Consider the following 11,052-nt stretch of genomic DNA (forward strand, 5'->3'; position numbering starts at 1 on the left):
TGTATCTCATCCCCATCAGTCATTGGTTAAGGGCTGTGGAGGGAGGGAAGGGACACAAATTCTTAGGCCCCTCTGGCTCTCCTGTACCTTCCAATAATATGCTGGCTTTGGGGAATGAGCTCACACTGGAATTCACCTGCTGTGCACAGAAGCAAAGGGATCCCAGGTGATGTGGGCAGAGCTATATTTTCTATTCTAGTTTCTCGTAGGTGTGACTGGTTTTTTATTTGCTGGCTATGGATTTGAATCTCAGTGCAGCCATTTATGATCTGTTATTTAACCTGAGTGAGGCTTTTCCTCATTGCTAAAAGAGAATAATAATAACAATCTTGCTTATCGTGGTGAGAATCAGAATTGACACAGATATTCCTAGCAAATAGTAGGTGCTCAACTTGTAGCTATTATGGTTAATAAACATATCCTCAAAATGATTCAAATGAGTAGTACAAAAATTTATTTATGCTCTTGACTGTATTCAAGACATGCATGCATAAACTCCCAAGTGGTGGAGTATGGGCTCCTTTGCAGAGATACAATAGGCATCGGCACAAATATTCACCACCTCCTCCCTCCAAGTCTTTGTTTTTTTTATTTCCTTTGACTAAAGAAGCTCATTTAAGCTCTGTCTTAAATGTCTTTCATAAAGCTTTTCCAGACCACCCAAACTAAAAATACCTTCTCCCTCCTCTGAACTGCCATGCCATTCTACTTGAAATTATTTGATGGTACTTTTTCCACTTTCTTTTCTCCTCTCTGCAATAGCTATTAAAATCCCGACTTGAGAGCAGATAGACAAATCAATGGAATGAAACAGAATCCAGAAATAGGCTCAAATACATATGGGAATAATAAAGAAATCAAGGCATGGGGGAATATCTCCAACAATGCTGAGATAACTGGCTAACCATTGGGGAAAACTTTTTTCCACAAAGTTAACCTGGACGTCCATCTCACTTCTCATACAAGAGCAAATATCATATGGCCCAAAGATTTAAATTTTTTTACTGATGTTTATTTATTTTTGAGAGAGAGACAGAGACAGAGACAGAGACAGAGTGCGGGCAGGGAAGGGGCAGAGAGTAAGGGAGACACAGAATTTGAAACAGGCTTCAGGCTCTGAGCTGTCACAGCACAGAGCCCAATGCAGGGCTCCAACCCATAAGCTGCAAGATCGTGACCTGAGCTGAAGTCAGACGCTTAACCGACTGAGCCACCCAGGCGCCCCCATATGGCCCAAATACACACACGAGCGTGCACACACACAAATATTGAATGACTACATGAAAACATGAGTGAATTTTTAATACTGTTAGAGTAAGAAAGGCCTTTCTAAGAACGACATAAAACTCAGAGGCCATCAGAGAAAAGATAGAGTTGATTCCATAAAAATTTAAATATCTAAATGACATTAAAAAGACATAAATTCATTAGGGCACCTGGGTGGCTCAGTCGGTTAAGTGTCCAACTTTGGCTCAGAGCATGATGTCAAGGTTCGTGGGTTTGAGCCCCGCATTGGGCTCTGTGCTGACAGCTCAGAGCCGAGAGCCTGCTTTGTATTCTGTGTTTCCCTCTGCCTCTGCCCCTCCCCTGCTTGCACCCTCTCTGTCTCTCTCTCTCTCAAAAATAAATAAACATTTTTAAAAAAAGACATAAATTCAAAAGTCAAACTGAGAAAAATATTTGCAACACATCACAGTCAAATGGTTAACTTCCTTTCATAAAGAATTTATAAGAATAAATAAAAAAACAAAGTAAACAACCTAATAAAAGTGGACAAAGGACATGAATAAGCTGTTTATGAAACGAGAAATACAAATACCTGTAAACGCATGAAAATATACTCAATCATCTTAATAAAGAAATGTAAATTTAAAAAAAAATTTATTTTCACCCAGACTGGCAAAAATTAAAATGTTTGGTGAAACTATGTGCCATGAGGTTGTGATGAAATGGACACCTGCACAATGAATTGCCCTTTTGGAAGTTTCCCTGAGACCGGAGAAGGGCAAGCTTTTCTGGAGGTCAACTGCCAATTTCTATCAAATGTCAAAGGCACATACCCTTTGCTTTATGACTTAACTATTTACCTGGGCTTAGTACAAGTTCTTCTAGTTATGTGGACAAAGACACTATTGCATCATCAGCTGTATTAGAGAAAAGCCAAAAACAAGTAAAGCAGACATCAATAGGGGACCGACAAATGACAGTTCATCCAGATAATAAAAGAAGGAACAAGAATGAAATAAATCTATACTGCTCACTAGTCAAAGATCTCCAAAATACACCAACAAGTTAAGGAGCATGTGCACACACTCACACACACACTGACACACACAAAAATGAGTGCACATAAAAAATGAACACTGTATAGGATCTTTGCCCTAGTTAGCAGTATTGTATCAATGTCAATGTCCTGGTCTTGATATTGTATTACAGATGTCACTTCTGTAAGGTGTCATCATTGGGGGAAGTTGAAGGAAGTGTACACGGAGACACTGTGTACTACTTTTGAGTCTATAATTGCTTCAAAACAAAAGGTTTAAAAAAAAAAAAAACAAGGTGCAGAACGTGTGTAGTGTATGATTCTTGGGGGGTTTTTTTTTATGAAATATCAAAAGGTAAGAACAGTCCCTATGTCCTGACATTCAAAATGAGTGGGTAGAGCACATGTACCCGGAAGGACAAAAACACCCATCCCCTTCACTCCTGAGGGTTTGCTTGAGGTGGAAGGACAATAAATTCTTAAACTACCCCCATTTCCTTTGCAGAGATTAAAAGAAGTACAGTTGTGCTCAAGAATTTGATCTGGCCCAATAAGGAGAATGCCCTCAGAAGTACACTGCTCTGTCCCTTGGCAAGGCTTGTGACAGGGCTTATTCATGTCATACCATGGGCCTCTCACAGTTCAAAAAGCAGGGCAAAAGGACTGAAACTGCTTTTGCATAATAATGTCCCATGTAATCTCCAGAGGGCAAGCTGGCACCTCTAGGGACACAGTCCTCTTTCTAAATGTAGCTCGGACTGCATTATCCCTAAGAATTGCTGTTGGTTCTTGGAAGCTCTGTGTGTGTGTGTGTGTGTGTGTGTGTGTGTGTGTGTGTGTGTGTTCAGTTCCTCACAGGAAAATGGAGTATCTCAGGAGAGGCAAGAAAACACACGGAGCTCCAAAACAGGACTTGCATTATTGTACTGGCTTGAGACAGTCAAAGCCCACCCTGCAAGTTTCTACTAATGCCTCCCCCCATCAGAAAAGTCAAACTGGCAGGAATTAATAGCTTCAGGAAACTTGCTTCAGGGTGCCCTGATGCTCTGATTCTAGGGCAAGGACAGATCCTCTGGGAGAACAACTGTTGTTGCATTGGAAAGATTCTGAAGACAATGTAACTATGCTTTCAGCAGCCCTAAAGGCTATCTATCTTTAACCCATTGACCTGTGCCCTCTAGTTTATAGCTTGACTAATTGTAGCTTCTTAGAGATTTCAACAGAAAACTCACTCTAAGGAAATAAGGAACCAGATGTTCTAAGAAGATCAAGTTTGACCACACTAGAAATTAGCCTTCCCTGATGCTAGCCAGTCTGCTTGAGATCATATCAAGAATAATTAACTGCTGTACCATTGCTTGTGGACTCTCACCACTTCCCGGAGCTTTCCCCTTAAAAAAACCCCCCTTTGGAGATGGTCTTTGGACATTAGTCTGCCATCTTCTCAGGTTACCCACTTCCTAAATAAAGCAACCTTTCCTTTCCAACCAACACTTGTCTCTAGAATCTGGGCTTTCAAATGCCAAGCAGCCAAACTTGGGTTTTGGTAACAAAAGAGACTGCCAGTGAGACCTCAGCAAAGCAAACGCCTGGTTGGAGTCAGGAGTCAGAAGGGTTGAGTTGGAGTAATACACGTGAAAGGAGAAGGGGAGGAGGAGGAGCTGTTAGACCTCATGCAGATCTGACAGCAATGTCAGCCCAACAGGAAGCTCTAAAGCAAAGATGGCCTGTTAGAGGAGCCCCGTGTTAGGCAGAAATGGGAAGATCTTTTTCTGGTCCCCAGAAATGTCTGGGGCCAGCCTAAGAAGGTGTTAACTGTCAGCTGAAGGCTGACAGCTAATCAAGCTCCCAAGAGCCAGCACGAGTGCTTTCTAGAAAGAGGATCTGAGCTGTTTTCCGCATCTCTGTGTCTGCCACAGGGACTGTCTCCGTGGGAGGAGAGGGGGAAACAACAATTTCGAAAACAGGGCTAGGAATTTGATTGTGCCCATAAGGGACCCAAGAGGAAATCATATTAGGCATCCCTTTTGCAGGATCTGTCCCTTTTTTTATATTGTAATTTGCACTACCCACAATTCCCCAGTGAATTTCTTAGTACAAAGGAATCATGACGAATGAAGGATAAGACATCTGGGGGAGTGCAGCTGTAATGCCCGAGGTTGCGAAACCCCCCCCAAGAGACCACCAGAGTCGTAAGTCAAAGCCAAGCGGCAAGGGTCGTTTATTGCAGGTTCGAACCTGGACCTCCATGCACTCGTTGCCAGTGACGCTAAGAGGCCCCGATCAGGGTTGGTACAGCGTTTTTATAGACAGAGACAATTAGCATAGGGGAGGTTTCAGGTTATGAGGGGCCTGATTGGTTGATTTTAAAGTAAAGACATTTGTTGTTCTCTGATTGGGCGTCCTTTGTCTGTCCTTTGGCGGGAAGGCTTTGTCGGTTACTTGTGGCGGGAGAAAAGGGGGAAGGGGGAAAGGGAAGAATGTGTTAAGCAAGCAAGATTACAGAAGCGAGAAAATGCTGGTTAGTAAGTATTTCCGTGATCTTAGGGTATAGCAAACTAAGTCTAGAAAAATTTAACGGTGCTCACGTCGAACAATAGGCAAGACATACAAAATTTTAAATTCATTCTTTACACAGCATTCCCCATCTTGTCCCTGTCCCAAAGCCAGCATCTCAGCACCTACATGGAAACCACAGGAAAGCTATAATCCTGGAGTTCCCAGAAGTGACCAGCTGCAGAGAGCCCTGAAGCCCAGGATAGAACCAACTGCTACTTGCTGATAAGACTGGGGACCACCACCACCACCCGTTGCCAAACACAGCAGCAGAAAGCAATCCTGGGCATGAGGGAAAAACGAAGCCAATGCCTGTCTTACAAGAACCTTTTGCCCACTGCTGCAGAGTCCCTGAAAAGGATCTGTACAGTGACTGCATGAATGAAACTAAAAGGCGTTCATGAACAATTGCCTAAATACAGAGCCATCAGGGACAAAAACTGAAAAACCAGAAATTGAATACGCTATACAATAGAGTTATGAGATTCTAGATAAATCAATTATCTCACAAAATTAATAAGCCATTGCATGTACACTTTTTTTTTTAGTTTTTTTCTTTAATGTAAGCTCTACACCCAACATGGGGCTTGAACTTACAACCCTGAAATCAAGAGTCATATGCTCTACCAACTGAACCAGCCAGGTACCCCAAGACATTGCTTTTAAACAGGCACAGACCAAGTCAGTCTCTGGCACAGACAGATACATTCATTGCTTTAGTTTGGGGGTTTTTGTTTTGTTTTACCTTTAAAAAAAAAAAAAGTAAATTAGTTGCCAACATTCAAAAATCAAACAGTTCATATTAAAATCCAGATTTCTACCTTCTGTTTAAAAAATCCTAAGATCTGGCAACACTGGCTGGCATCTTCAGTGGCAAATATGGACGGAACTGAGTATGCTCAGGTCTGCAAGTCACAGGTCAGGAGTGCTACAGGATTTTTTTACCTCAATACCCGGGATTCATTGTCTCACTGCTTCAAAAAATGAAGAGGTGGACACAAAATAAGCAGTAGGCAAAAGTTTATTAGAGAAATAGATTAGAAAGGAAGAATAGTAGGAAAGCTCTCTTTACAGAGAGGAGACATTCGAAAGCGAATGCCTGAGGACTCCAGGTGAGGGTTCTTGTTTTATAAGGTTCTGGTCGCCCATCGCCCCCCCTTGCCCCCTTGTTCCTTCTCAGGTTCTATCTACCCTTACTGACTGGATAACTCTAGGTCCTGGGTTGGCTCGACTCCATTGTATGAAGGGTGGTCTATGGCCATACAGTTCCTTGTGGGTCATAGGCTTTCCTCCTACTTAGTATTAATCAGGTCTTTTGTCAAAGCCCTGAGGGGAACATGAGGGGGAGTAAGTGGGACCTGTTACATTCTTAAGAGGAACCTTAAGCCTGAGGGGGTTTGCTGTTCAGACACTCCCAGCATTGTTCCAAAATATGTGTTTTTCCCCACCCAGGGACCTCTATTCCTAGTGTTTCCCTCTCTGCCTACTGAATTCTACCTTTTACTATCACAGCAGGACCCACCAATCTCTATGGGCTCCCAGCCACTGAGGCCAGGGTCTATTGCCATAATTACTGAGTTTTATGCCATCAACCAAGGTTTAAACCATTCTATATACTATGTGCAAGAGAGTAAGACAACAGGTAAACTCACTTTAGAAAAACAAATCCATCAGATCTGGTCAAACCATTTTTAAGGTAATTTGACCTTGGCCATCAATTTAAAACATTTGACCCAGGGTACAAACGCATTTGCACCAAACACAAAAAATATAGACACCCAAGGTTGTATATTATTTGAAACAGCACACGACTGAAAATGACTTACATGTTCATCAGTAGGAGGCTGGCTAAATAAATTATGGAATATCCACATAATGGAATACTGTACGGCTATTTTTAAAAGGGAGAGAGAGAATAAAGTAGATCTATTGTGTACGACTCAGAACATTTTCTAAGAATGTATTTTAAGAAATGAAAGAAAGGTAGAAAAAGGGAGAAAGGAAAGAAGCAAGCAATTTGAAGGACAGCATATATAGTGTTATTCCATTCATGGGAAACATTTTTAAGGGAAAAATATACGTAACTGCATAGAAACTTCTAGAAGGATACACAAGACCAGGAGCTATATGGGAAGCAGGCAGAAGCATAGGGAAGAGTTACTTGTTTACTTTTCACTTTAAAACCTGTCTCTTTTTAAAATCATGAACATGTGTTATTTTTATAATTTAAAGACTAGATATTTAATGATTAAAACAACAGTGCACTGGTGCTGACAGTAAAATTCCAACTCAGAGGAAATTAATTTCTATGAAATCTGTCATTCCCCAACAAAGTCAGAAAAATGAGGCATAGCTATTCAACATACACAGCAGGTTGGCTTGTCATGACTCACTCTGATTTCACAAATGGAGATAAAAATGCCTACCGTACCAGATTAGAAATGGTCTACAAAACGTATAAAAAGCACCAAACACTTGCCACACTTAGTAAGTGTTCAGTAAAGGTGGTTGTTATCCCACAGCCCTCCCCTGCTGCCCAGTCCTGACTAGTGTCAATGACCAATTGAGGATGATTATTGCAAAATGGAAGATTTAAATTCCATCCCAGGTGGGGGCACCTGGGTGGCTTAGTCTGTTAAGCATCCGACTTCGGCTCAGGTCATAATCTCATGATTCGTGAGTTTGAGCCCCGCATCGGGCTCTGTGCTGACAGCTCAGAACCTGGAGCCTGCTTCGGATTCTGTGTCTCCTCCTCTCTCTCTCTCTCTGCCCCACCCCCACTTGCGCTCTTTCTTTCTCCCAAAAATAAATAAACATTAGAAAATATGTCAAAAAAAATTGCATCCCAAGTGAATGTCAGCCCTCGAGGAAGATCAGAATATACTCCTCAATAATGAAGGCATTTCCTCAAGATCTGCACATGGTATTGATGGGGTTTTGGAGTGATTGGAGATTGGAGCCGCCAGCCAAGAAAGAATTCTTGAGCTGTCTTTGGTATCAAAAAGGTGATTTTATGAAAGCACGGGAACAGGACCCGTGAGCAGAAAGAGCCTCACTGGGGTTGTGAAGAGTGACTGGCTATATACATACTACGGAGTTTGGGGCGGTAAAGGCAAAAGTGAGGTCTCCAGAAGGACTTTCATATGCTAAAAAAGACTCCTGAAATACCACAGGCCTAGCTATTGTCAAGCTAAGGTTGTTTTCCCTCTATCAAGGCATTAACATTATGACTGTAGGGGGTGTCTGGAGAAATGCTGTACCCCATATTGGCCTCAAAGTAATTGTCAATGGGCTGCAGGTTAAAAGGAAATTTAGTTTTATGTGTCATTTCCTTTTGCCTTTGTTCCCCACATCACTACTGGGGCTCCAGGAAACTGAGTCCATATTGATGAGGGAGCATAAGGCAGGCTGAGGGCAGAGTACAAGCTAGCATCCCCCCCTCCCCAGTACCTCCAGGTGGGATATGTGTGACAATTCCTCAGGCACTCCTGGATACCCAAGAACAAAGCAAAGGACAGAAAACAGATGGCTAAACTATTAAGAGTCTCCATCAGTTTACAAATATTTTAGGACAATGACAAAAATAAGGGGGGCAATCTTATCAATAGCCTAAAGTCCACGAACTCCCTACTGTCTTAATATGAAGGCTCTGCCAGAGGGAAAAACAACCTTAGCTTGACAACAGCTAGGCCTCCAGTAATCTGTGAGTCTTTAGCATATGAAAATGTCTTTGGAAACTTCCCTTTGGACTTTACCTCCCCCAAGTTCATAGTATATAACCAGTCATTCTTCACAACCCCAATGCAGCTCTTTCTGCCCACGGGTCCTGTCCCCATGCTTTAATAAAAATCACTTTTGTACCAAAGACGTCTTCAAGAATTCTTTGTTGGCCATCAGCTCCGAACCCCCACCATCACCCCAAAGCCCCATCAATAGGTCTTGGAGATTAGCCTATTGATAAGATTGCTTTTTTTCTTATAATTTACTAAGATATTTGTAAGCTGATGGAGACTCCTGTCCTGCATGACTGTGATCTATATCAGTTAATGTTTGTTTTCTCCTTTCCTTTGTTCTTGGGCAGCCAGGAGTGCCTGAGGAAATGTCATAGGTATCCCACCTGGAGGGGGGGGGGGGGCGTAGCTCTGCTTTGCCCTCAGCTTGCCTTATCCTCCCTCATCAGTACCACCTCCATACATACAAAAGCAATCCCATTGCCTATTAAAGTTCCCCATTTAAAGAGACTCCTACACACCCATGTTTTTCCCCCAAAGATTTCCTGTCCCCATCTCCAACAAATCAGCTTGATGAAGAGTAGCAGCTAGAGACTCCCACACTCCTTGCCTTCCCTCTACCCTTTTCAGTTCACGGATCCTCTCCCTAATGTCCCTGTGCTCTCCCAAAAGAAATGGTGCCAGAGGCCATATATCAACGCTGCCCAGACAAGGAGGGGTCATGTGATGTTCACCAAGTTTCCTGACCAGAATTCTCTTTTCAAGACCCTTTGCCCTTTGAAGTATGGTCTCCCTCACTCTACCCAACCTCAGCCCCTCTGAGCAAGAGGTGAAGAGAGATCAGATATGCCCTGAAGGCCTGTCCCTTTGAATCCAAAGCCCTGAGAACCCTTCTCCAGTCCTACATACCCTCCCCAAAGGCCCACAGGTGGAGAGCACTGGGAAGGGTTCCCACAGTGCATTAGCTCTGAACAGGGAGGAAGAAGAGGAGTGTCACGCTATCCAGCCTCTGTCATCAATAATTCATGAGGTTCAGACACAGGGGCACCAGTCGGAGAGTCAGTTTTCCCCGGGCATGGGGAAAATTAGACATAAGCTCTCTTATCTCATCAGGATATGCTGAGTACCAAAGCTGAGTACCATAGTTGCAGCTTCTTGGTTGAGGAATATACTATAAATCCAGTGCGTGCCTGATAGATCACTCGCTACCCATACATCCCCTTCTGAATGTTGAAATCCTTTATTAGCTGCTCTGCAGAACTATACATATACTAAGTGAATCTCTAGCAAGCATGAATTCTATTAAACAGCGATCCCCAGAATTTCACAGACGAGGATTCTCTCTCCTCCAACTGTATGGACTGACACAGAGTTGCCAAACTGGTGATTTCACCAGATAACAATACATTTTTCAACTTACCCATCTGCTTTCATCACCTTTTCTTAACATAAAGATGAACACCCCCCCCAAAAAAGGAGCAAAATAAAGAACTATTAAATTAAATAATATTAGCTTTATGAAACTCACTATATTATCTTTATTTGTCTCAATTTGCCTTGAACGAGTGAAAACTTTGCCATGGATCAGCACATCTCAGCCTGGCATTTTGGAGGCCATTGGGTTAAACCAATTCAGACACTAACACTTGGATCTGTTGGGGCCTTTGTACAGCATCCCACAAGCCATCCAGATTTATTAATTCTCCCAGACACCCAGAAGGGAGATCATTTCAGCCTGCTCCGCAGAAGGGTAGGGTGAAGTCTTGGAACAGAATTTACAGCTAGAGAGGACTTTATTCGTCATCTCCTCCAGCATCCTCTGTTTACAGATGAAGAGCCTGGCCTGTAGCAACAATAATAATTACTCTATGGTGGCAATAATCACTATGTGTTTAGTAGTTGCCAGTTTTTAAAGTGCTTTTACATTCAATAAATATTTATTGAACTAGGATGGAGGCTAAGACCAGGGGACACGGTGATTATGGAAAATTGAGTACTCCTGAGTTTGTATTTCCACCACTGGCTGGGAGATCCTCTCACCTCTTGCTACCACTTAGGCCCTGTACAATGGGGCAGTCCTCTTACGGTAGAGGGTATGAAAAGTCCTTTCCAGTCAGGATCTTTTTCCCTGCATGCTGGTTACCACAGTGATCAGAGTCAGCCCTCCAGGACTGTCAGCATGGAGGAGACCCTGAGCCAGTGTGAAGTGCCAGACCCAGCCCAGCTACTCCTCCCCATCACATCTGTCTCCCAGGCTCTTCCACCCTCATCTGAGACCCTCACCTGGTGACTCTGCGAGGACCACAGGCTTCACTTCCATGGGCAATCTCAAAGCATTTGCCCTCTTGTGAGCTATCACACACGTACACCCAGACTTTCTTGGAGAAGGAGGTCCATCTTGAAGTTCTGGGAAAGAAAAGCAATCAACTCAAAGCTCTCTCCGCCACCCCGACAAATAATAGGGTCAAGCAGATGGGGGTGGAGAGCGTTGCCAAGGGTGGG

The 11,052-nt window shown here is 43.0% G+C and overlaps 1 long non-coding RNA gene across 4 annotated transcripts in view; it reads right to left on the reverse strand.

Annotated features, from left to right (window-relative positions):
- The window catches only part of LOC131516985 (uncharacterized), a 53,360-nt gene that overhangs the window by 41,963 nt on the left and 345 nt on the right, over window positions 1-11,052 (reverse strand). For all 4 annotated transcript variants that reach the window (XR_009264322.1, XR_009264321.1, XR_009264320.1 and 1 more), the window contains exon 2: window positions 10,834-10,956. This is a non-coding gene — a long non-coding RNA (uncharacterized LOC131516985). The remainder of the gene's footprint in view (window positions 1-10,833; window positions 10,957-11,052) is intronic.

Source organism: Neofelis nebulosa, chromosome 7 (assembly GCF_028018385.1).
Source record: "Neofelis nebulosa isolate mNeoNeb1 chromosome 7, mNeoNeb1.pri, whole genome shotgun sequence".
NCBI lineage: Eukaryota > Metazoa > Chordata > Mammalia > Carnivora > Felidae > Neofelis > Neofelis nebulosa.